Source organism: Phasianus colchicus, chromosome Z, assembly GCF_987193195.1.
Source record: "Phasianus colchicus chromosome Z, bPhaCol1.hap1.1, whole genome shotgun sequence".
In the NCBI taxonomy this organism is placed as follows: domain Eukaryota; kingdom Metazoa; phylum Chordata; class Aves; order Galliformes; family Phasianidae; genus Phasianus; species Phasianus colchicus.
This window is the reverse complement of record NC_143476.1, coordinates 52899746-52925214: the sequence shown is the minus strand read 5'-3', so window position 1 is coordinate 52925214 and position 25469 is coordinate 52899746.

The window sequence follows — 25469 nt, the reverse complement described above, 5'->3', positions numbered from 1 at the left end:
GAAAGTTAGCACAGACCTAGCAGGAACTTCACAAAATATTTCTTCTTTTGCAGTGTCCCACATGCATGTATGCACACTTTGCAAAATTTCACAAGTACTGTCAGGGAAGGTGGGCCAGAAGAAAAGCTTAATGTCCTGTTTGATATGAAAACTCTTTTCTGAATTAATCTCTTATGCTACACATTCCATTGTCACCTGTGCCAATAAACCTAGCAGTTCTGATGACCTATATCAGTGTGCAAACACTAATTGAATACTTGCCTTGGATTTTCAGAAATTCTTATATTTCTCTTATGAGTATCCAGTTTATGAAAAGAGAAAAATACTTAGAAATGATGTAAACATTTTAAACCATCTTGAACAGATTTAGTGGTATGCTTCCCCAACTTCTCTTTATCAGATTTCTACATCTTCTCACTGGATTCATTCAGAAACTCAATTTTAACACGTTTCTTTAAAAAATTACAATGGTATTTTAGAAAAGTATGCATGTACCTCATATGTTTCTACTAACAAATCATCATCTACACATTCTGTGTCACGATCATAAAATATTTAATGAAATCACCTCTCTTTTCCTACTTCCATGAAGTAATTGCTGCATGTAGAACTAACATGTTTTCTATGAAAATTATTTTCCCCAGTATATAAATGGCTCTTCACAAAAGTAATCACAGAATGACTGAGGCTGAAAAGAACATCTGGAGGTCATCTGGTTCAATCCTGTGTTCAAGCAGTGCCACTTAGTAGAGACTGTCCCCATCTGTCTCCAGACAGCTTTGGAAGATCTCCAAGGAGGGAGATTCCACAAATTTCCAAGCAACCTGTGCCAGAGCTCAGTTATACACACAAAAGAAGTGTATTCCAATTTGTACCCACTGTCTCTTGGCTTGGTACTGGGCATCACTGAAGAGACTGGCTCTGTCTTCACTGCACACTCTTTCATCCACATGTATAAGATCCTACCCAAGTCTCCTCTTTTCTAGGCTGAACAATCCCAGTCCTCACAGCCTTTCCTTGAAAGAGATCCTACAGTCCCTGAATCATCTTTGTGGTTGTACACTGGATCCTTTCCAGTACTTACATTTTTCTCTTGCATGGTTGGAGCCAGAACTGGACAAATGTTCTCAGTATTAAATAATAGAATGTTTTGGGTAGGGAGGGACCTTTAAGATCATCTAGTTCCAACCACCCTAATATAGACAGGGACACCTCTCACTAGACCAAATTGTTCAAAGTCTCATCCAGCCTGGCCTGAGACACCAAACGGGTTGCCCAGAGAGGTCATGAATGCCTCCTCCCTATTCCAGCATCTCACCACCCTCACAGTAAATAATTTCTTCCTCATATGTAGCGTATATCCATCCTCTTCCAGTTTAAAACCATTTACCCTCTATATGCCCTTATAAAAAGCCCCTCCTCAGCTTTCCTGCAGTCCCCCTTCAGGTACTGGAAGGCTGCGACAAGATCTCCACAGAGTCTTCTCTTCTTGGGCCAAACAGCCAAAGTTCTCTCAGCCTGTCCTCCCAGGGAAGGTGCTCTGGCCCTCTGATCATCTTTGTTGCCCAACTCTGATCTGCTCCAACAATTTCACATCCCTCTTGCTCTGGGGGCTCCAAAAGAGCAAAACAATAAGTCAACATTCATCAACTGATGAACACTAAAGATATTTGGGTGGTATACTAAAAAATTGCAAGAGACAGTCTCACGAGCACTTCTTGATCTAAGACATCAGGTGTAGTTCATGTGCCCTTTATATTATGAACATGCATGAACATGGCTGGCATTTGCCAGAACTGCCTGATGTCTAGAAACTGATAAATCCCTGTCTAAAGAGAAAAAACAGTAAATTACAGAAGAATTACAAGTTTGATAGAATTGGGTCATTCTTGGAAGAACTTAAACGAGAAATTAAAGGTTAGGGAGAAATTCATAGAAATTCATTGGCAAAATTATATTGAATATGTAATAGGCTGTGAGCTGAATAAGATCTCCCATAGCCTGATCTTCCAGTCTTCATCCTGGCACTAACTTTACTTTCCCCCAAAAAATTCAATAAAACACACTTTTCCATTCCCAGCCTCCACAAAACAGTCTCAATACATAATGAAAATGCCCTGAGAGAAAAGATTCTTCCCCCAGATCTACATTAGATAACTGCTTGTATTTCCTCACAATAAATTCTTTCTATGAAATGAAAATAATTTCAAAGAACATGAACTGACTATTGAAAGCTACCACTGATGCCTACAGGATGTCATACATCTCCCTTTCAGGAAATTGAAGCAGTAATAAGAGCAGGCACAGACAGTAAAATGCCAATAAAGACATATTTTAATTAAATTATTTTACAATAAGCTACAAAGGAACATAAAAACAAAAGTTGATTATCATCCTCATCATGCTTGTTGAATAGCTTGAGCACAAAATCGTTACAAGATGAGCTACAAAATACATTACAACTTATCTTTGTTTGTCTCCTATTTCATGCCATCACAATCAGTTTAAAGAGCCTTAGTACAACTCACCTGAAAGCAGAAGAAATCTATATGAAATGTACTTCTTTTCACTGAACATTAAATTAGTTCTTGCTCTGCTAAAAAAAAAAAAAAAAAAAAAAAAAAAAGTTGTTCTAAAGATTGTTACCCTCTCTTTTCCCATTTTGCTCTTCATCTTTTGTTAAGGCATAAAACAGTTATTTCATAAGAAATCTAGAAAGAAAGACAACTTGATTACAGGGAAAACTTCTTTCTTTTCATTCCTTTAAGAAGGTAAAGCAGAAATACAATGTTAATGACTAAACATACCAAAATAAAGCTAGCCGTACTCATAATCCAGTTACTTTGTTAAAATGCATTTTTTTAATAACTTCTTGCTTTTATTCTTCTTACTCTGATTTTTAGGTCGTCTTTTTCAGTATTTTGATTAGTAACTTCTACTAGCTATCTTGTTTAAATCCTCCAATAACAGATTTCTTTTTACAGTCTGGATAAACAGCAAATAGATAAACATAGTGCTATAATCTGAAGTGAGCTGCCTTGTCTTTACAGTTGTATGACTTCATCACCCACATTACAGCAAAATCTAAAAACAATGGCCACTTACAAAAAAAGTGTTAAGGAATTTATATATTTTTTTAATATTTCTGTCCCAGTTTGTACAAAGAGTATTTTTGCGCAAAGACTGAGATGTTGGACTCATCAGCATGAGCTGACTAATCAGCTAATTGAGATATAGTTCACACTTTCTGTTTGCCTTGTAGAAGGCTGCACTAGTTCAGCAAACATCTACTTCTAAAATATCTTCCCCTTTGGAAGGCTTTGTACCATTGATGTCGCACTTCATCTAGAGTTCATGGAATCATATCATATTTCTGCAAAGTCTAGCTGTTCCTGGTTCATTTTTTTTCCTTTTTCTGAATACAAAACACACTTCATATCACACCTCAAGAGCCACTTTTTTTTTTTTTTTTTTTTTTTTTTTAGCTAAATCCTGTTTATGATATCCACCATACTCAAAGATGCAAGTTAAAGATGTTACTGAAGAAATTATTTCATTCAAAAAAAAAAAAAAAAAAAAAAAAGAAGAAGAAGGATTTTGAGAAAACTACGAGTGAGACAAAGCTGGTATTTTAGAATTGGATGTAGTTTGATTAGATCACTCAAGAAGTTCATGAGGTAAAAAAAAAGAAAGGGGGGAGAGGGAAGGAAAGTCCACCCAAACCACTTTTACTTCAAGTTTTCTGTTGCTATATGTTACAAAATTATAAATACAGATATTTTTTTATATAACGGTACAGAGAGCATATTAGACCTTCTGCACTTCACAAAGGCACGGTTGTACAGGTAAAATTTTTGTCTCCATTATGATCTGTACTCCAATTTAATCATGAAATGGCATATTTTGGAACGGATCTTAGAGATCTTCTAGTTCCAATGTCCTGCCTTGGATCAGGCTGCCTAGGTCCCATCCAATGTTGCCTTGAACACTTTCAGGGATGGGCACCCACACCTTCTCTGGGCAGCCTCTGCCAGTAACTGTCTTTATCATACTGATTAGTCACTAAAATTTGATCTTGATGCAGCAGTTGCTGCTGGGAGTTAACAGTGATGTAGATATGTTTTCAGGAATTCTGAGAAGTAGCTTGAGGAACAGCGGGGAACAAACACCTTCTAGAACATTTTTCTGAAGCAAAACAGGAATACCAATCCACAGGACAGGACTTAGAAATTACAAGAGATTAGAGACGATGCCTACAATGGTGAGAAAATCAGGGTTAAACACTAGGAACTCATCGAAGATGAGGAGAAAGACCAAAGGGATATGTAAGAAGGGTACTGGGTGAAAAATGCCACAATAAGCACATGGAATTATAACAAGAGTTTTGGTAAGAGTTGTAAAGCAGTAAATGCAGTTGCACAGTCAGAATGGGGCACAGGCAGACACTTGGAATCACATACTAGGATCAAAGAGAGCACAAATTAGGAGAAATGTATACAACTGAGGAAAACAAAGTTCAGAGAAAGAAAAAGAAGGGCAAGAAAATAATACCTCATAGCTTTTTATCTGATAGCAATCTAAGTATAAAACTTCAGAGTTCACTATTGTGGATTTCTACATGCAAGTATATGTACATAATTTTCTTTCTAATTTACTAAATATCTAAAATTTCCATAGCTTGTATTGATGTCCACAACATGTTGATGGTTCCATTCTTATTTTGTTCTAACACTGCAGCATGTGGAAAACAATATTTTATCAGCACACTTTCCTTACTTAGCCTGTTGTATTCCGATGTCTGTGCCCAGAATGGTTGTTTTAATCTGGGCCTGTTTGGTCATACAAGGCCCATACAGTGAGCTACTGTAAATCAGAGAATAGCACAGGGATATGATTTCATTAGGATCATGGCGGCTGACAGGATTATAAAATGAAGCAATCACAAAGTGCTCTCTACAGGAGGTCACAAGCCCATGGAAAAAATGAACAAGGTTGCAGTTTGTGCCCTTGTCTAGAGAGTTGTATCAGAAATTGACATTCTCCTTTCCATAGAGAATCCCAATCACATATTCCTTTCATAAAACAAAGAAAATAAGAGCCAGCAAATGATGGCTTCAGAAGTCTCAATTACAATGATGATCCATTCATGTGGCAAAATAGTCACGAAGGTGTAGATGACAGTTAGCATGCAAATAGGTCCACATTCAGCCCCAGCTTGTATAAGCTAAGAATCAGATATATATCAGCATAATGGACCAGAATATCTCCAATTCATTTAGCACTAGCAATCATGAAAGATGACAAACAACAATCATTCTTGCCAACTTTTCCTTTTTGTGTGAAAATGGTCTGTTCTATATATTTCTCCTCTCAATGCCTAATGGAGTTTAAAATCTTATGCCTAAACAAATGTCCCAGTATTTGCCATTGCTCTATGTTCCAAGAATTTCAACTAGGATATGTAGGAGCAACTAAATTTATTCATATGTTTATAAACCTAAATACCTACGTAAGTGTTGATCATAGTGTTTCTGCTTTGATTTAGACTAGTGGTAATAGTGTTCTTTTGATACTTTTATTATAGATGGGTCTATATGTTGACTTATTCTTCACAAAGTGCAGATTAGAATCTTGTAGAATTAAATGCTTCATTGTCACAAATTAGTTCAGAGAGAGAAACTTTTATTACTACTTAAAACATGGCTTTACGGACACACAATCCCAATACTGGTGCCAGAAGCCTCATGCAATGAATCATGGAGTGTCATTTCTGTCCACAGTGCCAAGGAACAGCTATAAGAAATGTATCTGGGCAAACACTGTTCTTTTACAACCACTTTACAAACCTGTTGAAATTACAACATCTTGAGTCCTAGAAGCCCAGATATATGCGGCATCCTCAGATTCTTTGAAGGATGAGTCATTTATCTAAAACACACCCACAGATTGATTGAATGTCCTAGAAACACAGAAGGATAAAGTTCTTTAGAGTGAAATTAAAAGCCATCTCAAGCTTCTGCAAATTTGAAAAAAGGTTTTATGCCTAATATTACATTTCATTATTCAGCTATCTGCATTTAGATGTAAGCAGTTTGAAAGAAATAAGAGTTTCCCTCCAAAACAAGCAAGACACTGCCATGGTTAATACAGACTCAGGGGAGACTGAGAAAATTAACAGTAACTGTCACCATGTTGTTCTACATGTTAAAAATTATTATTTTCATATCAAGCATGGATTTTTAATAATAATAATATTAGTACAATTATAACTCATGGAAAATATGTGGTCTGCCAGACTTTAATCTCCTAATATTTTCCTTGTCCCTTGCTTGTTATTTCTGTTCTTGAGTTATACTGACAGATGTTTACAGTTCCTCTGCCTTTCCCATCCTTCCATTGTTTACTTGAACAGTGGTAGTACGTCTTAGCTGTTTAAATGAATGGTATTATAATCAGAGAGGAATCTTCCTGTCTATAACTATTCTCCATATTTTTTTCTGCATCCTACAGAATTATTCCTGTCAGGAACATGCTTTTTTTTTTTTTTAATCTCTGTCTCACTTTCTAGGAGGAACTTTCTAGGGATGGTGCAGATCTTGGTTTACCATATCTCTTCCTTATAAATAATGAGAAATAGCCTGTTAGAGCATTGCAATGTCTAATGTAGTTAAGAAGGACTATGCCACAGAAGATGCCTGAATGTAGGCTAAACTAACATCAAATCAAAACTCAGTGAGTAAGCAATTTTATAGTCAAATAAAATACACAGTTGATACATTTTAAAGGTATTTTCAATTCCTCTTCCATGGATTTCCAAAGTATAATCAAATGGAACCAGGTCAGACTGGATGGAAAAACAGGACTGGGAAAGTACTGCTTCCTTGATATGTGCTGATATCAGGAAGGTACAGCAAACAATACACAAGAAATCAAACATTTCAATATCGTAAGAAACTAATAGCTTTGCATAAAATTAAAACCTGAAAAATCCTGAATATAATTAATATGGTCATATTATTTTGATGTCTTATGGCCCCACATTCAGCCAGTTTCCCACACATACACATATGCTATCCAAATGTATCCCAATACTTTGGAATAAAGATAATTCACATTACTAATTTTTTATTGGATACTTACCTTAAGATATGATGTGCCATAATCATAAAATAGAGGGAAACATACACAGATTCAACATCAAAAGGTGAGAAGGAAGCAGTAGAATAGCATGTTTTTCTTGCTTTAAAGCTTATACACTGATGGGTTTATTACTTTATTAATAACTGATAGAGTTAATAACTCTAACTGACATGACTGTAGTGTTATTTGAACAAAGCATACCTTCTATTGTGCTCTGCAGTGATACAAAGCTCTGCAGGAGAAAGGATGCTTTGAACAATACCCACTTTAGATTATTTGTAGAAATTGCATATTTAAAGATGAATTTACATGCTCAATGCAAATCTTTGTGACTGAACTAGCATATCAAATGGTTGCAGCTGTACACAGATAGAGCAAAATGTGGCTGCTGTTCCAAAAAGCCTTTCCTTTAAACCAGTATAAAATGTTAGTTTATTTAGCAATATATCACTAATTCCCAACATGTATTTGAGAATTAGGATTTCAAAGGATTTCATAAGCTCTGAAAAAAAAACACCCTATTATCAATGGTATCTCTTTGGAAAAACATCTACAATTTGATCTAGGTTTCTTTCTTTTTAAGAGCTCTACCACACTGGCGTAAGAAGCAATGCTTTCTGCTTATTTGTCTTGTTATGAGTTTTTTGTATTTCTTGCTGGTTTGGTTTTTAATTTTAATCAGAGTTTAGACACATTCAGAACTTCCCTGTAACCCCTGTAAAACACACACATGTACGTGCTAAGAAAACTACTTTTATCAGTGATGTCTTTTCATCTTTTAGTCTCTAAAGGTGTCAGGGCTTTGCTAAGGATTCCCATTCAGACTGAGCAGGAAAACATGGTGCAAACAGAATACAAATTCACACTAGAGAGGTGGAACAGGGTTAGTGAAGTGTGCAGTTGGCGAGATTGATGTTGATACCCTTCACTGCCAAGTGAAATGCCAATAATGCTTGTATAGCATTTTGTGAGGGCAATGGGAGTATTGATTCCTGAGCAATAATAAAGAATGAAGCTGCTCTCTCAGGTATAAAAATATTGGCAACTGTTACAAAGAATTGACTCATAGAGGCTTGAATGTTGGCCTATCTTAATACAAATAATTCAGCTTTCAGTAGGATTTCAAGAGCAGCCAGGCATGTTCCTAAAGCACATTCTGTACTACTAATTTATCTGCAGCTTTTACAGGTTTCTGTCTATCAGCCAATTGGTCTTGGAAGTGGAGGGACAGAATGGATTTCTGAAGGTTTATTGGGAGATGATATGAAAAACCAGTACAGCCATGAAAATTTATAAAATATATATATTTTATAAAATAAAAATAAAAAGATACATTTCTAGTCATTTTTATGAGAAAAGCAGAACCTATGGTCTCCGTGCACTTCATAAATACATTTAACACACATTTCATTGGGAGATGAGATTCCTGAGCCCAGTATTTTTATTGTATTGTTTAAAATAGTTTTACTCACCGAAAGAAGTATGAAGTTCCCAGAATATGAAGTTATTACAGACTATAGCAAAACAAAGCTTAGAGTCATGATGATTTTTAATCAAGAACAATTGGTAAGCAGAGGGCAACTGATAATAAGTCATAAATAATTCTGGAAGATGCCAAACATATTTGCCAGACATGAAGAATCCTAACCACTGAACACATCAATTCCAACTATCAATTCTTAAATCCCATGTTTGTCAGAAAATAGATACATTAAGCGACTAGGTAGTAGCTGGTTCTGCTGCAAAAGTTTCTGCTGAAATGAAATGAAGCAGAGTGGTTAGAAAGCTTTTATCTTGGCCATGTTTTTTCCTAACTGAAATGCATAATGAAATAATTTCACTTGCTCAGAAATTATTACATACACTTCACCTCTGATTTACTGGGAGGACAACTGAACTCCTAACAAAATGGACAATCAAGCAAAAAGATCATGCTCTTCAAAACTGAAAGGCAGGTAAAAAGAAAAAGGAATCAGTACATAAGATCTGCAATATCAGTGCTTGAAAACAGCAGAAAAAGATGACTAATAGTCACTGGAGCCTATGATACAACCATCGAGAATGCCTTTGAATGCTGATAGAGTTAAAACCCAATGGAGTTATTTAAAGTATGACATTTATGTAAGGCCACAAGGAGGCTCTGGCTCAGAACAATATGAAAAAAAAAAAAAAAAGTATAAATTTGACTCAAAGAATCATTTGAAAATGTCCTTATCCTCAGCAGATTCTTCCTTTTGCTTCTCTAAACATCCACCAACCTGTTACGTCAATAAAGGAAAATAGCTAAATGAATCCATAACTGGATTCCATAACTCATGGTTCGCTGGAAAAAATATGTTGGCTTCTGAAACTGACTGCAGTGAAGTAGTAGCACTGTAGCAACTGGAGCTTTTGCACACTTCATGGAGTCAGTCATGTATGCAACCAAAAATATGTAAAACATCAGTGAGTTTTTATGTGGAAGTTTATATCTCATTATTATCCTTCACTTTAATATTCATTATCTGCTTACTCTGTTGCAAACTTGCAGATGTATCTAATCACATTGAGAATATTTTTTTTCCTTTTGTCTATCTGAATTTCACTGCATCTGTCATAGAAAAAATGTAAAACTTTAGCAATTGGTGACAAAGCCTAAGATTTCTTCTTTCATGACATTCACATGATATTAACTTAGAGACATGAAAGTGCCTTTCATGTTCCTCTATCAAATGTAGAAAAGCTCTTCCCAGTAAGAATATTTTCTGTACTCATTCAAGCTCATCTGACTAGCTTCTGTTTCTGCTCATCCCATCATTAAAATCCTCTCATGTAAGCTTGGGTATAAGCTAACAGTTATGCAAATTTCATTTGTATCATGTAAGTAACTACAGATTCCAAACTAAATAATTATCTAGACACATAAATAAATGAATAAATGAGTTATATTACAAGTTACTAATCCTAGAAAAGGATTTCATAGATTTGAAAAAGACAGGTGGTTTGTGGTTAGAGAATGCCTTGCTGTTCAGTGCTTTCTTAAAAACAAACAAATAAACAAACCAAAACAACAGCAAAAATGACAACAACAACAAAAAGGCCATCAAGAACCTTGTTTCAAGATCCCCAAACTGCAATGACTTATGAGAATGATGCAAGATTAAAATAAAGGTTAATCTCTATGTGGATGCTAAGAGCAGATATCATTGCAGGTTCAGTCCTGTAAAAAAAAAAAAAAAAAAAAAAAAACAGCCACAGCTGGGGAAAAGAGATCACTGAATACTCATAAAGATAATGAGTTGTGTGCTCTTTGAATCTTGCAAGTTATTCAGATTGGTTAGAGACTGGAGGATCATGGAAATATCAAACATCAAAAGTATCTCAGCTTTGCAACTGGGTCTCAGGTCTTAACCTTGAAATACCGTATTTTTGCTCCTTTACTTGGTGAAGTCGGAATCTAGTTACTCAGGAATTACCCCTGAGGGATTTTGTTGCATTCATCACCAGCACTATTCTTTCTTTATCTATGTTTTTCAAAGATCCTGCCTAGGGAACTTAGAGAAACCAGTAACAGGAAAAATATTATTTCCAGACACTTCTAAAAATAAATATGAATATCCATATACAGTATGTCAAATCATATAATCATATAGCCGTAGTGCAGTAAGAACAGCTTGCTTTCTGCAATTTGTTGAACAATAAATATATTAAATGATGGGCTGAAGATATTTGAATTCTAGCTATAAATTAGTTTATGCAGTTGTCTCACTCCAATTTATAGGAGGGAGATGAGGTTCTTTTAATATCTGTATACCCAGCGTGAGATTAAGAAACAACGGTTCAAATGTTAGTCCAACATTATCATAAATCCTAATCAGGGAGATGGGGAAGGGAAGGAGGGCGATAGAAAAGATAGGAAAGAAGCAAGATTTTTGTAAAGCAGGGATAGTCACCCCCAGGATCCAGCAGCAGACATTTCAAAGGTCTGAGGCAAAAGTAGCAGGGGGAGAGAGCAGCAAATTGGCCGGCCTTGGGCACCAAGGAGGTAGCAGGAGGCAGTCGCAGAGCCAATGTGGGAGGAAGCAGCAGGACTCAGGTAGCAGGCCCAGGAGAGTCCATCCATCAGCATGCAGGAATTCCGTAGCAAGGAATCTGATGGCAGACACCTTTGTTCTTCTTCAGCATCGTGGTAGAGAGCAGAGCAAGTCCAGGAGGGAAAGAGGCAGGTTGTGAAACCACTGTTCTTCTTCACGAGGAATCTGTTGCCAGAAAACCTACACCTCATGGTTTTCAATTCCTCTTTTATCTTCCTTTTTCTCCTGCCTATGTGACATCCCTGGGTGCTTGGGTAAGAGTCATGTGCATACCTCCTCAGATGGCCATTTTCTTTGAGATAAGCCCACACAAAAGATCGCTTCACAGCCATTAAGCTGCAGCTTATCTCTCTCCCTGGCCTTGTCCATCTGTGTTCCTCAGAACAAAGGGCTGCACAACCCTTGCCCAGGACTTGTCCTCAATGTTCTCCAGACAAACGATTTCTCAACTCTTGCCCAGGACTTGCCTGGACTTGCTCATCTGTGTCCCCAGCAAGCTTTGAGACAATGATGTAAAAGAATAATATCGTACAACAGTTAAATTATTTGTCTAGAACGCTATTAAACTGAATGTTCTAGATATTGATCTCATTGACTTATTTGCAGAATTGATACAGTGAAATATCTAACGGTGCAGGCTTTCAGAACACTGTCCTACAAGTATGTTTCAACATGGATCTGCTAAATAACCTACATGTGAAGAGATTAGTGCAGCCTGTAGTTTATTTAGGAAAGCACTCCTCCAGTTTTAATCAATGGCAAAACCTCTAAGGGATTTGATCAAAGTTTGAGAACATCTTTGTCCTCTAGAAATGACACTGTGACCTCTGAATGACCACAGAAACCAATGATCACGATGATGTTTTGAAGTGGCTGAAGACAAATGCAGAAAAAGGTATTATCAGACCCCAAGGCATACATCTCAGGTCTTTGTGCAAATTTCCAGATTGCAAAGGACCATCATTTATCTGACTTTTCCAGATTTTCCACGCCCTTTGTTTAAAACTTGAGTTTGTAATGTAATTAATTTGTACCTTATTTGAATAACAAATTGTTTCTCTATCTTTGCAGCAAAAGAATGAGACGGGCTTTTGAATCAGCTGATCATTCTACCAACTTGGAATTTTACTTGGTTCTTTTTTTATCTGACCTTCACCACCATTTTTAACCACACGTGAAACTGAGAGTAATAAAAACTGGAAAGTCAGAGATAGAAAAGATAAGACAAGGAAAAAGTGGACATGCAGCTGATCAGTTTCACTCCAAATTTCTGAATGAAAGATGTCATCAGCACCTCAAGTACCACATCTGTTCACATGGTAACAAAGCCATATACTTGTGTAACTATATATTCTTAGAATGCCATTCTAATTCTGAAAAAAAAACATTTCTTCATTAAATACACTAAGAGCTGTCTATTATGGTAGGAATAAAAAAGATTTTGATCAAAGTCTTTTAAATTTCCAGGCTGTGAATTTTTCTACCAACTGCAGTGATAGCTTATACCTACCACATAAGACCCATGGGTAAATTTTCAGATTTTCCAAGTCCTGTTGAATTTTTATCACAAGCACTTGTCTGCAAGTCTAAAGTTGTTATTCATGGTTATGGAGGAAATCTGGAGGGGAAAACCTTGTCAATCACTGACAAGAGGGCCTTGCTCTACTGATAATAAAACTACTACTGCTCTCTCAAAAAGATTTCTGAAAGATGGTAGGGTGACCTTTCGCACTGCCAAAGAGCCAAAGTGTTTGACAGCTTTGATGTGTTATTTTTACTAGGATTTGGGGTTTTTTATGTGTGTGACCTCCTATCTGACACTCAACAGGTTCTGAAATACTTGAGAATAGAAGAGAATAAACTGATAGTGTCTTATATCTTTAAATACTTCATTTTGTACTCTTTCTTTCCTAATTTAAATATTCAGGCAGACACTATTTATCTGCTGCCCTTCTTAATCTTACCTTAGATTTAAATCAGTTTTCTCCTCTTAAGGAAATTTATTATCATCAACTCTTTCCTTCTGCTGAATATAGACTAGAACAGCCTGGTCTTGAACATCCATGTGGGTACTCTGCCATTCCATTCAGCCTGGCACTGTACATAAATTCCTACTGAACAGCAGGTTAATTAGTACTGCAAAAAAGAAAGCCAATTAAAGAAGTTTCTATTACCAGAGGCATAAACCTCACTAGCCTAACATCAGGTTAGGGTCAGATATTTGTTTCTTATTGATCTGATTTCTCTGCAGAACTTTCACTAGCCTATTATCAGACTATAAATACAAACTCATGAGCAGTAATTAAGGATTCAGCCATAGAGGAAGCATAGAGTCATCCAAAATTATGTTGCATATAAAAGAACTGAAGAAGATAAATAGAAAATTTTTCCATTTGGCTATTTTCTCATAAACGCAATAAAAGTCCAGATTCCAGTTTGGCAGGGATATTTAGAATTCAAGAATTTAAGTCCATAAAGACTACATTAAACTTGAAAAGAAGCTTGCAGCTCTGAAATTTTGCCAAAGTGCTAAAAATTGAAGCAAAAATATGGGAGAACATGCAGAACTTGACTGAACACCCACAGAAACCACTGGGAGATTTTCCACACATTTCAAGCACTAGATCAAGATACTTAGCAACTTTTGGTACTATGACTTTCCAAAGTTAAGAATACACCCAAATGCACAACCATACGTCAGTGTGAATTAAGAGGAAGACAAAATACTGACTTTTCATGTGATATATTTTTTGACATTGGAATTCATTTTTTTAAATTACTATAGCTAAAAGTAATAAAAATTTTTTGCAGTATAAAAATTAAATTATTCTCATCTTTAAGTTATAACACCTTGTTCACAGTAATGAAAACAAAAGCCCTTTAAGGATCACAAGTAAATATTTAGCTTTAAAATATTAGAGACTTGTGAATTGCAAAGCACTTCACCACTGTATAAATGTGATGTTCAGAGGTTTTTATAAAAATATAAAAAGGTAACTGATTCAAAAATGTTACAGTCTAATGAGATTGTATATTCATAAGGAAGTGGGTGGGAAACGAATGAATTGTGAGTTGAAAAGAAGGGCTAAAAGTTAAGAATGCATCTTGTGAGCCTAATGACTCATAAGTTTCTATGCATATATATACATGTATCTACTTACTAGACGAGTAGGCCAAAATTTCTTCATTCGCTTTTCTCAGGTTGTATGCCTTCATGAGTCATTTGAAAAGAAAAGTGTGAAAGGTTGACAGAATTCTTCAAGAAGTGGGCTGAAGACAAGTGGTGCCATATGGAATATGCTGTGAAAGGGAGACAAGCATATTGAGAAAAGCTTGCGTGTCCCGTTCTTGTGTTGAACAAAGAAAAATATAAGAGCAGGTGAAAAAAAAAAAAAAAAAAAAAAAAAACAGGTAGGCAAAGTTTAATCACATAGGACCTTGAAATGAAAGAAAAGTACTTCAGTCCAGATAGCAAAGGAGAGGTTGTCTCGTGTCATATCTAGTAAGGTGGGCTGCTAAGGAGCAGCTCTTTTAAATCTTTGAGTAAGAGACTACTTCATCACAACTTCTCAAGAAGCTTCTTTCTTTAGGTATAGATACAACATCATTGAATAAAATAGAAGTCTGAAATGACAAAATGAATTTTGTGTTTACTGTATTTGTGCTTGTATTTTCTCTATATTAAAAGGAAAAGTTACTGAATTATGAACATGAAGAACAAGGCTTTCAAACAAAAATGTAGCACAAAATTTAGTTTATGCAGCATAGGAAAAATGCAGCAAGAAGAACTGGTACATTAGAGAAATAATTTAATAATTAATGGTTTATAAATGTGTTAACAAGCCTTTATGATGACACTACTTGTAGAAATAGCAATTCATTACCAAAAGATCACCAACCGCTTATAAATATGTTATCAAAAGTATCATGGTGGAAGAAAAAACAACACCTGAATGTTTTTAAAAAGTCAATAATTAGTTCCCTCTTAGGTTATAACTGTCATTGAAACAGCTTATAAATGACTAAAAACAGTATTTTAAAGTAAACTTTCATTGGGTGGCTGTTGCACTCTTTAACAAAGCTAGACCTAAAGCTCAGGATTCAAATAATGCAATTGACATGTACAGACTGTTATATGGTATGGAAAGCAAACACTACCACCCTGACAAAGTACTATATTAAATTATTCATGTTTGGTTATCTATGTTTACTTCCTACTCTTTTTATTTCACTTCATAAAGAAGAAAAAAGTTGATCCCAAAGCAAAGCATCTACTATTCATATTTCACATAGAAAAGAATATTAAGATCTGAGATGAGATTCAAAAAGGCGTACATCATATGAAGAATGTAAAGATTCAAAATGCAAAATATACTAAAAGAGTAACTGATTTTGTCCACAGCTGAAAGGCATTTGTCCTTGCTATTATGATTATTTGCAACGGGTATGGACACAGATTTAAAATAGTATGTTACCCTTCTGAAGATTGTATTGACTTCAACATTACACATCTTCCACTATACATAAAATCAGATTAACTCATCATAATAAAGCATCTTGATCTTCAAATTCTGAAGATTTGTATTCACAGAAAAATAAAAAATTAAACAGAACACCATAAAGCTCCACTCTCTCTCACTCTTTTTTTTTTTTTTTTTTTTGCTAGTTCTTTATGTTTAATAGCCATTATATTTACCATGGACACATGCATGAAAATTAAAATATTTAATACACTGAAATTCTAGTTAATGGTGGTATAATGGTTCAATTTGAATTACAGCCATATCAAATTCTATGTGAATAGAACTTGTTATATCAAACTATATTCATGGAAGGATGCAAATATATGAGCATGGGAGAAGAGAAGCTTCAGCACAGCTTCTGTGATTCTGAAGAAAGAGGCACATATTCAGGAGCTGTAAAATAACATGCTGAAAAATCTACCTCGTGTATAAATTCTCTGACTTTGTGCCTTCTCTCTTCATATTTGCTTTCTGCTCTATAAAAACAAATGCAAAATTAGGGAAATGCTTCCTTACCTTTGATCCTGTTATCACAGGGAGAAAACCTTAACCAGTTAGAAGTAAAACCCTGGTTCTGAGTTTCAGCAGCAATTTCATCTGAACCGAGTAAAAATGAGCTCAGAATTGTCAGCATTTATTTTTACTTTTTAAAAGGCAAAACTCTTTAGTAAGCGTATAAGTGGATTTTACTAAGCAAACATGTCTCTCCCCAGTGAAGGATACTATGGGCAGATGAAATGTCTCATCTTCAACATACAGTCTTTGGATTTAGGTATGTAAAAAAAAAAAAAAAAGCTGGTTTTTTTTGTTTGGTTGGTTTGGTTTCCCACCCCTACCAAAATGCCTTAAACCCAAAGCTTCTCCTGCTTTCTCCTCTTTGGCAATGACATTTCTGCCAGATTGTAGCCTTCTAATCTCATAGGTACACACAAAGACTGTCATACATGCAGTGTTATTACTATTGCACCTTCAGACCAAATATCCAAAATCTGCCATATATATTTAAATACTAAAAGAGTGATGTATAGTAACTAGTCTAGTCAGAGAAGCTGTACAGACTTAATACAAAATAAAAAGTAGTCCAAAGAGTACAAGGAAGCTCTACATACAATCTGATCTACTTGCTGGGTAGCACACTGAGAATTGCACACTGAAATTTATACAGTAATTATCAAGACTACATAGGGTTAAGTGATTATGGGAAAACTATGCTACATAAGATGTCATAACAAGTAATAAATCTATACAAATTAAGACCAGTTAAATAAACGCAAAGGAGTCAGATCAAGGTTATGTGAGCTGACTTACTTACTATGACCAAAATAAGCCATGAAACATAAAACATACAATTATATTTCAAGATGTCAAGGTAATTGTGGCAGCACTTGCATGGAGCTTTGCGAAGCAGCAATATAAAATTACAAAAGGAAAAGAAAGATGAAAGAGATCAAAGAGGTAGATGATGTGTTGTAGAAGGTGAGGCACTGAAAGTGAGAAGCACAAATCAGACTGTTGAACAGTGATAGTTACTGTATTAGAATGAATTATATTTTCTAACATTCTAATTCTTATAACATCGTATTGATTGTTTAAGCAAAGTACACTTGCAGTATAGTACTTAGGTGTACATACCCTAACAGAGGATTAGCTGTTAAGGGAGTGTTATGACCACTGCAATGTTATTTTGCACACCTGAGTGTTCTGTCCCTAGGAAAGGGATTAAATGCAGCAGGGAACAGTACAAGCCACAGCTAATTAATGAATTATAATGCTTTTACTTTAAGACTTCAAAAACAAAACCATAAAATAAGCTTCTTGATAAGGTTTCAAATATGTTGTGGGTGAAATTAAGGGTCTTTATATTACTAATTTACAAGAACTTTAACTATAGTACATGCTAAGACAACTTCTCAGAAAAATCATTCTTATTTAGAAAATCATTGCTCATTGCAGAATGAAGCACTGTAGGCATACAACAGAGGTTTGTAATTTTTAGAAGCTGCATAAACTGCTGTGTGACAGTGTCCAAATTATCTAGTCATCCACTGCTAACACAAAGTAACATATGCTAAACTGTCCAAGTTATTTCAAAAATTGTGCAGATATGGAGTAATTCTTAATGTCAGCTTCAAAAAAAAAAAAAAAAAAAAAAAAAAAAAAAAAATTGGAATGCATACAGCAGAACACTGACTGCACTAGGATGAATTCTAGAGGTATCCCACACTTTGCAGAAGAAGAACTGGTGTGGGGCTCTTCTCTGCAACTGCTTTCAGATACAATAATTCTGCTCAACCTACTACTTTAACAGGAAAGATCAAAGAGAAAAACAGAGAAGCCAGGAAAAACATCCACAGATGAACAAAATATTTCTGGGTTGACAGTGTGGCGATTTTTATACTATTCAGATCCAATGATATTCAGAAAACTTCCAGGAACAATAAGAAATGGGATAAGAAAAAAGTTTCTGAGTTCTTTTGGTGCATTTCAGAAGTATATGCTTTAGAAAAACAAACAAAAGGTAAAGAATTAAATATGATAAATAATGACTAAGGTAATGAGGTTTGTTGTATTTACTTATAGCAAGGATGGTGGGGTTTTGAGAAGCCTAGTCTAGAGAGAGGTGTCCCTGCCGATAGCAGGGGAGTTGGAACTAGGTAATCTGAAAGGTCCCTTCCAACCTAAACCATTCTATGATTCTATGATTCTATGATTCATTGAATATATATTCATAGAGGAATTCTTTAGGATTCTGTGGAACTGGTATCTTACAGTACATTTGTAGAGAAATTTTTCTGAAAAATATCTTCAATGATCAGACACTATTGCGTTGCCTTAAACAACTGGAAAATATTTAAATACCTACAATGCTCACACATCCTTGGCTCCAGTGATTGTAGTTTTTGAGAGAGGATCAGTCCTTTATTATGAAAGTGGCAAGCTTTCATAACATTATGAAAGAATTAACAGGAGTGATAAGCATCTTCTTCACACTGGAAAAATTTAGCACAATTAATACATGTGTATTTTCTCATAACAGGATAAAGAAATCATTCACTTAAAAAAATGTTTAAGAAAAGTTATGTATTGAACTAGTGAGAAAGATTCTGACTTCCCTCACGAAGCACAGACTTTTCTCATGGAAGTCAGATGGAGAATTACTGTAAGAAGAGATTCTGCTATGCAATGGAAATCAACAGCTACACAAAGAAAAAGAAAAAAAGAAGAAAAAAATGTTATTTCATTTCTTTCTGAGGCTTGGTTCAGATTAATGTAGACGAAAAAAAGAATTGGACTCATACACAACAGCAAAGTAATGCCCCAACATTTTTTTTACTGAACTTCATTTTTGACAAAAATATTATGTTAAATGAAGTTCATCTGGAGAGCCTTAAAGCGGACAAAAATATCTGCATTTTTAATCTCAGTGTCAGCAGGCACAACTGCAATATGTCCATTGTCGATTGAAGCACAGATAACTCCACTTGAGCCAAAACAGTGTGGATAAAATATGTCAGATCAAAGTATAAAAACAAAAGGTTCTATAGAACAGAAAGACTAATAAGAAGTTGGTCATTTTCATTCTTCACCTTAAGTCCATGAAGTCACATCACTGGGCTAAACTGAAATGTACTGGTTTCACTGTTAAAAAAAAAAAAATAAAAATCTATTTTTCTAAGGTATTACAGTTTTCAGAAACATAGAAAAAAGTGTAGACAGAAACATCCTAAGATAAACAGTTTATTTCAACCAAATTCAGCAATCAAATATTTTAAAATGAAAAGATTTCTATGAGATTATACAAATAGTAACAGATTTCCCTTGTTAAAGACTTCTTGCAATCAGAAACGATACTCTCCAGAGTTTACCTTATGACACAAACAGAAGAAAAATATGATGGCGAAAAAATGTTAAATCAAGATCAAGTATCCATACAAAAATTCAGAGGAAAAGCATATCAAATATTATCTACTGTAGAAACAATGAATGCCAGAATAAAGCTTTCATTTGTAATTGCTCAATTCTTCAAAACAATTTCCAATTCTGAGTTTAATTTGCTCAATGTTTCAAAAACACCTCTCAACACTTTTCCTACCTCTATTTTCAGAGTAAATAGCATTTTTCAAAAAAGGTTTACTATTCTGGCATCTTTCTTATGCTCAATGCTATGTAAGCATTGTAAGAACACTTTCCATCGCTAATGTTTAAAGCCCTAAACTTGACTTACACTAGCTGCGTACGGATAAGTACATTGTGTGCAAGAAGAAAAATCATCTTTGGAACATGAATGAAAAGTGAACTGGGAAAACTGTATTTACACAGTATTACTAAAAAAAAAAAAATGAGCAGAAAAGTTGTGACATGATCATTTCCTAGCAGAACTAACGAGTCTAAGCATAGTTTATGCATTACTATATGTCCACATGACTATATATGTATAATATAGCTAAGGAAAACTCTGAGAGTTAAGGTTTCTGATTGCGAGATATTAATCAAGTTTAAGCATGGACTGTTGGCAACTGAACAAATATTTAGATCCCAGAATCCAAGTATTTGCCACCCACGTTGATCTCACGATTTATAGACTTGTAAAAACAGCACTCCAAATCTAGACTAACTTCAATATGTATAATATGATTTAGATAAACTTAGATTTAATTTCCTTAATCTTCTAATATTGTTTTACTAAGGAAGAAGGTCACCTTCTGACCCCTTATTTAGCTGTAGATAATGATCTAACTGTTGAACTGGAAACATCAAAGATCTTCAACATACAGCTACACACAGGCTATTTCAGCAAAAGAGGATGTAGAGTTATCTAAAAGAAACTACAGAAAATAGGACTTACTTAAATTTTTTTAAACATATATGAACATACATAATTTTTAAACATATAAACAATAATATAAGATTATATAAATTAATTAATGAAGAAGATACAGAAATATCTTGGTAACTGGAAAAAAAAAAAGATCCATTATAGGAGAAATGATTGGAGGGACTACTTAAAGATGTCAAAATCACCTTTCAGGGAAACTATACAGTAATTCAAACTACCTACATCTGTTTTGAAAACCTTTGAAATATGAACTTCTTCAAAACTGCGAAATATGAATTTTTAGAACATATTATAACATCAGCATTGTTTTGGCATACAATTGGATCTCAAAATACCCTTAAAAAGGGGTTTGAATTATCCATAGATAAGAAGGAGAGGAGAGAAGGAGAGGAGAGAAGGAGAAGAGAGGAAGAAAAAGGAGAGGAAGAAAAAGGAGAGGAAGAAATTAACACAGTACAACAGCAAAGTTAACTATTACAGCAGCTAGTGCAAACACAGTATTAAAGATGTTTCATTGAAGAGTGAAGCTTTTTGTTTTGCACAGTTAGATTTATCAGACCTTCGCTTTGTCTACTCAATTTTCATTAACACATTTTCTCAATTTAAAAACTTTTTGATGGACTTTAACTTCCATAGCTGTATTCATACAGAAGAAGGTTAGAGAAGGAATGAAACAATGACAAGTATAACTAATAGCTGTAGTATTGTCTTAATTAATAGGTCAGAATCTGGATTTCACTACTTGGGAGAGAAAATTATTGGATTTTTTAAAGAAAATAAAATCAAACAGCATGTCAAGGAACATGATGGGACTGAGAAGACAAAATTACTTCAAAGGAGGGGCTTTGAGACTTTTTTTAATGACAAATTATCTTACTTCTCTAAATGCTAACAGAAATTGAGAAATCTGGTGTAATTGGCAAAAAGCTGACATTTAAAGCCCCAAAGAATGCTAAATGCCATTGTTTCACACTAGAGGTCACCCCCGGTAAGAAAATATAATTGTAACATCTTTTATTTTTTGTCTGTATCTGTTACAATATTGAAAATCTGTACCTAGTAGTGAAAAGGTATGACTTTTTTTGTTTTGTTTTATTTTTTTTTATTTGAGGCTGATATGTTAAACATCAGTTCAGCAAAGCAAAAGAAAACTTCATTCAACAGGATTCACTATTTGCAATCATACAGAATCTGTTATTTACTCACCACTGTGATAGAGACTTTTTTAAAGAAACCATAAACTTGCATTTAGAGACTGTCTGTAAATACGGAATGTGCTAAAATTTCAACTGAAAAAAGGTGCTAGCAAATCATGACTTTTTTATTTTATTTATAAAGGCCAACATTGATAGGTGAGTACTGCAGCATATAAAGACACAAAATATCTGATATTTAGTTGTATTTGAGTAAAAGAAGTAGAATGTATGCAACACTTCACTACTCCTGAATCATTAGTTTTCAACATTTAATTTCAACAAAAAGCATGTCTACACCACTGTAAGTTGAAAGCTAAATGACTTAGTTGAATTTGCAAAGAAACTGCACGTTAGCTTAGTGATATCACAATACAGATATGACAGCTATTTGCATGTGTATGACTACTTCCAAAAAAATAGAGAGTGAAAATAGAAAAAAGAGAAAAAGGTTGTAAATATTTACTTGTTTCTGTGCAAACTGAAGTTTGCAATAAATTTAATAATATAGATCTTTCATGATCTATAAAAATGCCTCTTATTCATCAATAAAAAACTGAATTGCTGTTTTTTAGTTACCAGAACTTTTATCTCTTATCACTGATCACGTCATTCTTTGAATTTTTTAGGAAGGCAGTTATATTCGTAGAAGAGATCTAACTAAACTTTACACACTGTACAACAGTAATTTACATTATGTGGAGGAAGCTTTCCCCGATACCAGAGAATATGGAGTGGCAGGGAATATGGAGAGGTTTAGGAAAGCAATCAGAAGCGTGGGTCCTCCGGTGTCATGGGATTTTACTCTTGTACACCTGTGGGACTCTGAGGAACCCTGAGCAAGCATTTGGGTAAGGGATGGTGCAATTCAGAAAGATCTGAGGAGGAACAGCTTATGTGGGGCTTGGCTTGTGCTTACCAAGCTCTGTATAATACTATTCTGGAGGCAGAGAGTGAGAGAGTTTCCAAACCGAGATCTGAAGCAAAAGGGGAAACCTCCAAGTCAATCTTGATCAGTTGGAGGCACCAGTATCAATGTCAGTTGCCCCTGTGGAAGGCCAGAAATGGAAACGGGTGTCCTCCTGTCTAGAACAGAAAGAAGTGGAGGAAATAGAGGAGGATCTAGGCGAGGTGGCCTCCTGAAAACCACCACCTCTGAGAAAGGCAACCAAGAAAAGTAAGAGACATGGAGAGGAGAGTGATAAGGAGGGAGTCACTGTTACCACTATTTCTTGATCCCTGAAAATGACTGAAATCCAAGGCATAAAAAAGAGTCTACGCAACACCCGAGTGAAACTGTTGTTGCCTGGTTGCTTTGGTGTTGGGACAACGGGGCTGGGAGCATGTCCCTAAATAGTAATGAAGCCTGCCAACTAGAAAACATCACCCGAGACTCAGCTATTGACAGAGAGATTAATGGATATCTGGACAGAGTCGCCACCCTCTTGGAATGAATGTTATTAACTGTGAAGGAAAGACATCCCTTCAGAGATGATCTGGAGCCTGGGATGAAAAAGTGGAATACTGTTGAGAAAGGTATCCAGTATTTGAGAGAAAGAGCCATAGTTGAAATGCTGTATGATCCTGAGTTTGTTTCTAATGATCCACAACAGGACCATGATCCCGAGAGAGCGGTGAGTAGACCCGAAATATGGCGAAAGCTCACGAGAACAGCACCAGAAGGGTACGCCAGTTAACTGTTAGCAACAACCGATAGATATGAAGACCTAGGCAGAAGACCCCCAGTTTTTGAACTGATTCTTCAAAGATTGGAACAAAGATTACTGCCATCCATGCTTCCATATCAGCCACCTGCCAAATGGCAGAAAGACTAGATAGAATGGAGAAGAACCAGGATGGCATGCAGGAGGAATTGTCCCTAGTGATCAATCATGATGAACCCATGGCAGTATCAGAAAGACCCAATGAAGACCAGGACAATCAAAAAAATCTGCTGAAGGAGCTGGTTTAACTGATTAAATTCTCAGCTATCAAAGGCAAACGCCCTGCTACTTGAGCTATGGACTGCAGTAAATTTATGCCTTGTGCTGCCCTGTGGAACTACTTACATGAGCATAGGGAGGATATGAAGAAGTGACATGATGAACCCACTCCTGCACTATGAGCACGGGTGAGAAAATTACAAACCAGATCAACCACCAGTGCAGTTCCTTCTGTTACTGCAGATAGAGGGACCCTGCCTTCAGCCAGGTGGAGGAAAGGGATAATAGACTGTGTGGATTTGATGGCCTGGCACGTCAGAACCACAGGAATATAAAGCACTGGTGGACACCAGTGCACAGTGCACTCTGATGCCCTCAAGTTATAAAGGGACTGATTTATATTTCTGGAGTGACTGAGGGATGTCAGGAACTGTCTGTGTTGGAGACAGAAATAAGCCTCATTGGAAAAAACTGGCAGAAGCATCCTATAGTAACTGGACAAGGGGCTCCATGCATACTTGGTATAGATTATATTAGAAGGAGGCATTTAAAGGATCCCAAGGGTTATCAACTGGCCTTTGGAATAGCTGCTGTAGACACAGCTGTCTGTCTTCTCTGGCCTGTCAGAAGATCCATCTGTTGTGGAGTTACTACAGGTAAAAGAGCAGCAGGTACCCATCGCTATAAGAACAGTGCACAGACAGCAGTACCGCACCAACAGATTCCTTGCTCCCCATTCACAAGCTGATCCATCAGCTGAAAAGTCAGGGAGTGATAAACAAAACTCACTCACCTCTTAACAGCCCCATATGGCCAGTGTGTAAAGCCAGTGGAGAATGGATGCTGACGGTAGATTACTGTGGCCTGAATGAGGTCATACCCCCACTGAGTGCTGCTGTGTCAGATAAATTAGAACTCCAGTACGAACTGGAGTCAAAAGCAGTCAAATGGTATGCCACTAGTGACATTGCCAATGTATTCTTCTCCATTCTGTTGGCCATAGAATGCAGGCCGCCTTTTGCTTTTACTTGGAGGGGTGTTCAGTACACACAGAATTATTTGTCTCAGGGGTGGAAACACAGCCTGACTATTTACCATGGGCTGATCCAAACTACACTGGAACAGGGTGGTGCTTTCGAGAACCTGCAGTATGTCAGTGATGCTGTGTGGGGCTGTACAGCAGAGGATGCCTTTAAGAAAGGAAAACAAATAATTCAAATTCTTCTGTGTGCTGGTTTTGCTATTAAGCAAAGCAAAGTGAAGGGACCTGCCGAGGAAATTCAGTTCCTAGAAGTAAAATGGCAAGATGGGCGTTGTCACATCCCAGGAGATGTGATCAACAAAATCACCATTATGTCTCCACCCACTAGCAAAAAAGAGACACAGTCTTTTCTGGATGTAGTGCGCTTTTGGAGGATGCACATGCCAAATTGCAGCCTCATAGTGAGCCCCCTCTATCAGGTGATATGAAAGAAGAAAAATTTTGCATGGGGTCCTGAACAGCAGCAGGCTTTTGAACAGATTAAAGAGATAGCCCATACTGTGGCCCTAGGGCCACTATGGATGGGACAGGATGTAAAGAACATCCTCTACACTGCTGCTGGAGAGAAAGGTCCCACTTGGAATCTGTGGCAAAGAGCCTCAGGAGAGACTTGAGGCCGACCCCTGGGATTCTGGAGTCGAGCATACAGGGGGTTGGAAGAGGTCTACACTCCAACTGAAAAGGAGGTCTTAGCAGCATATGAGGAGGTTTGGGCTGC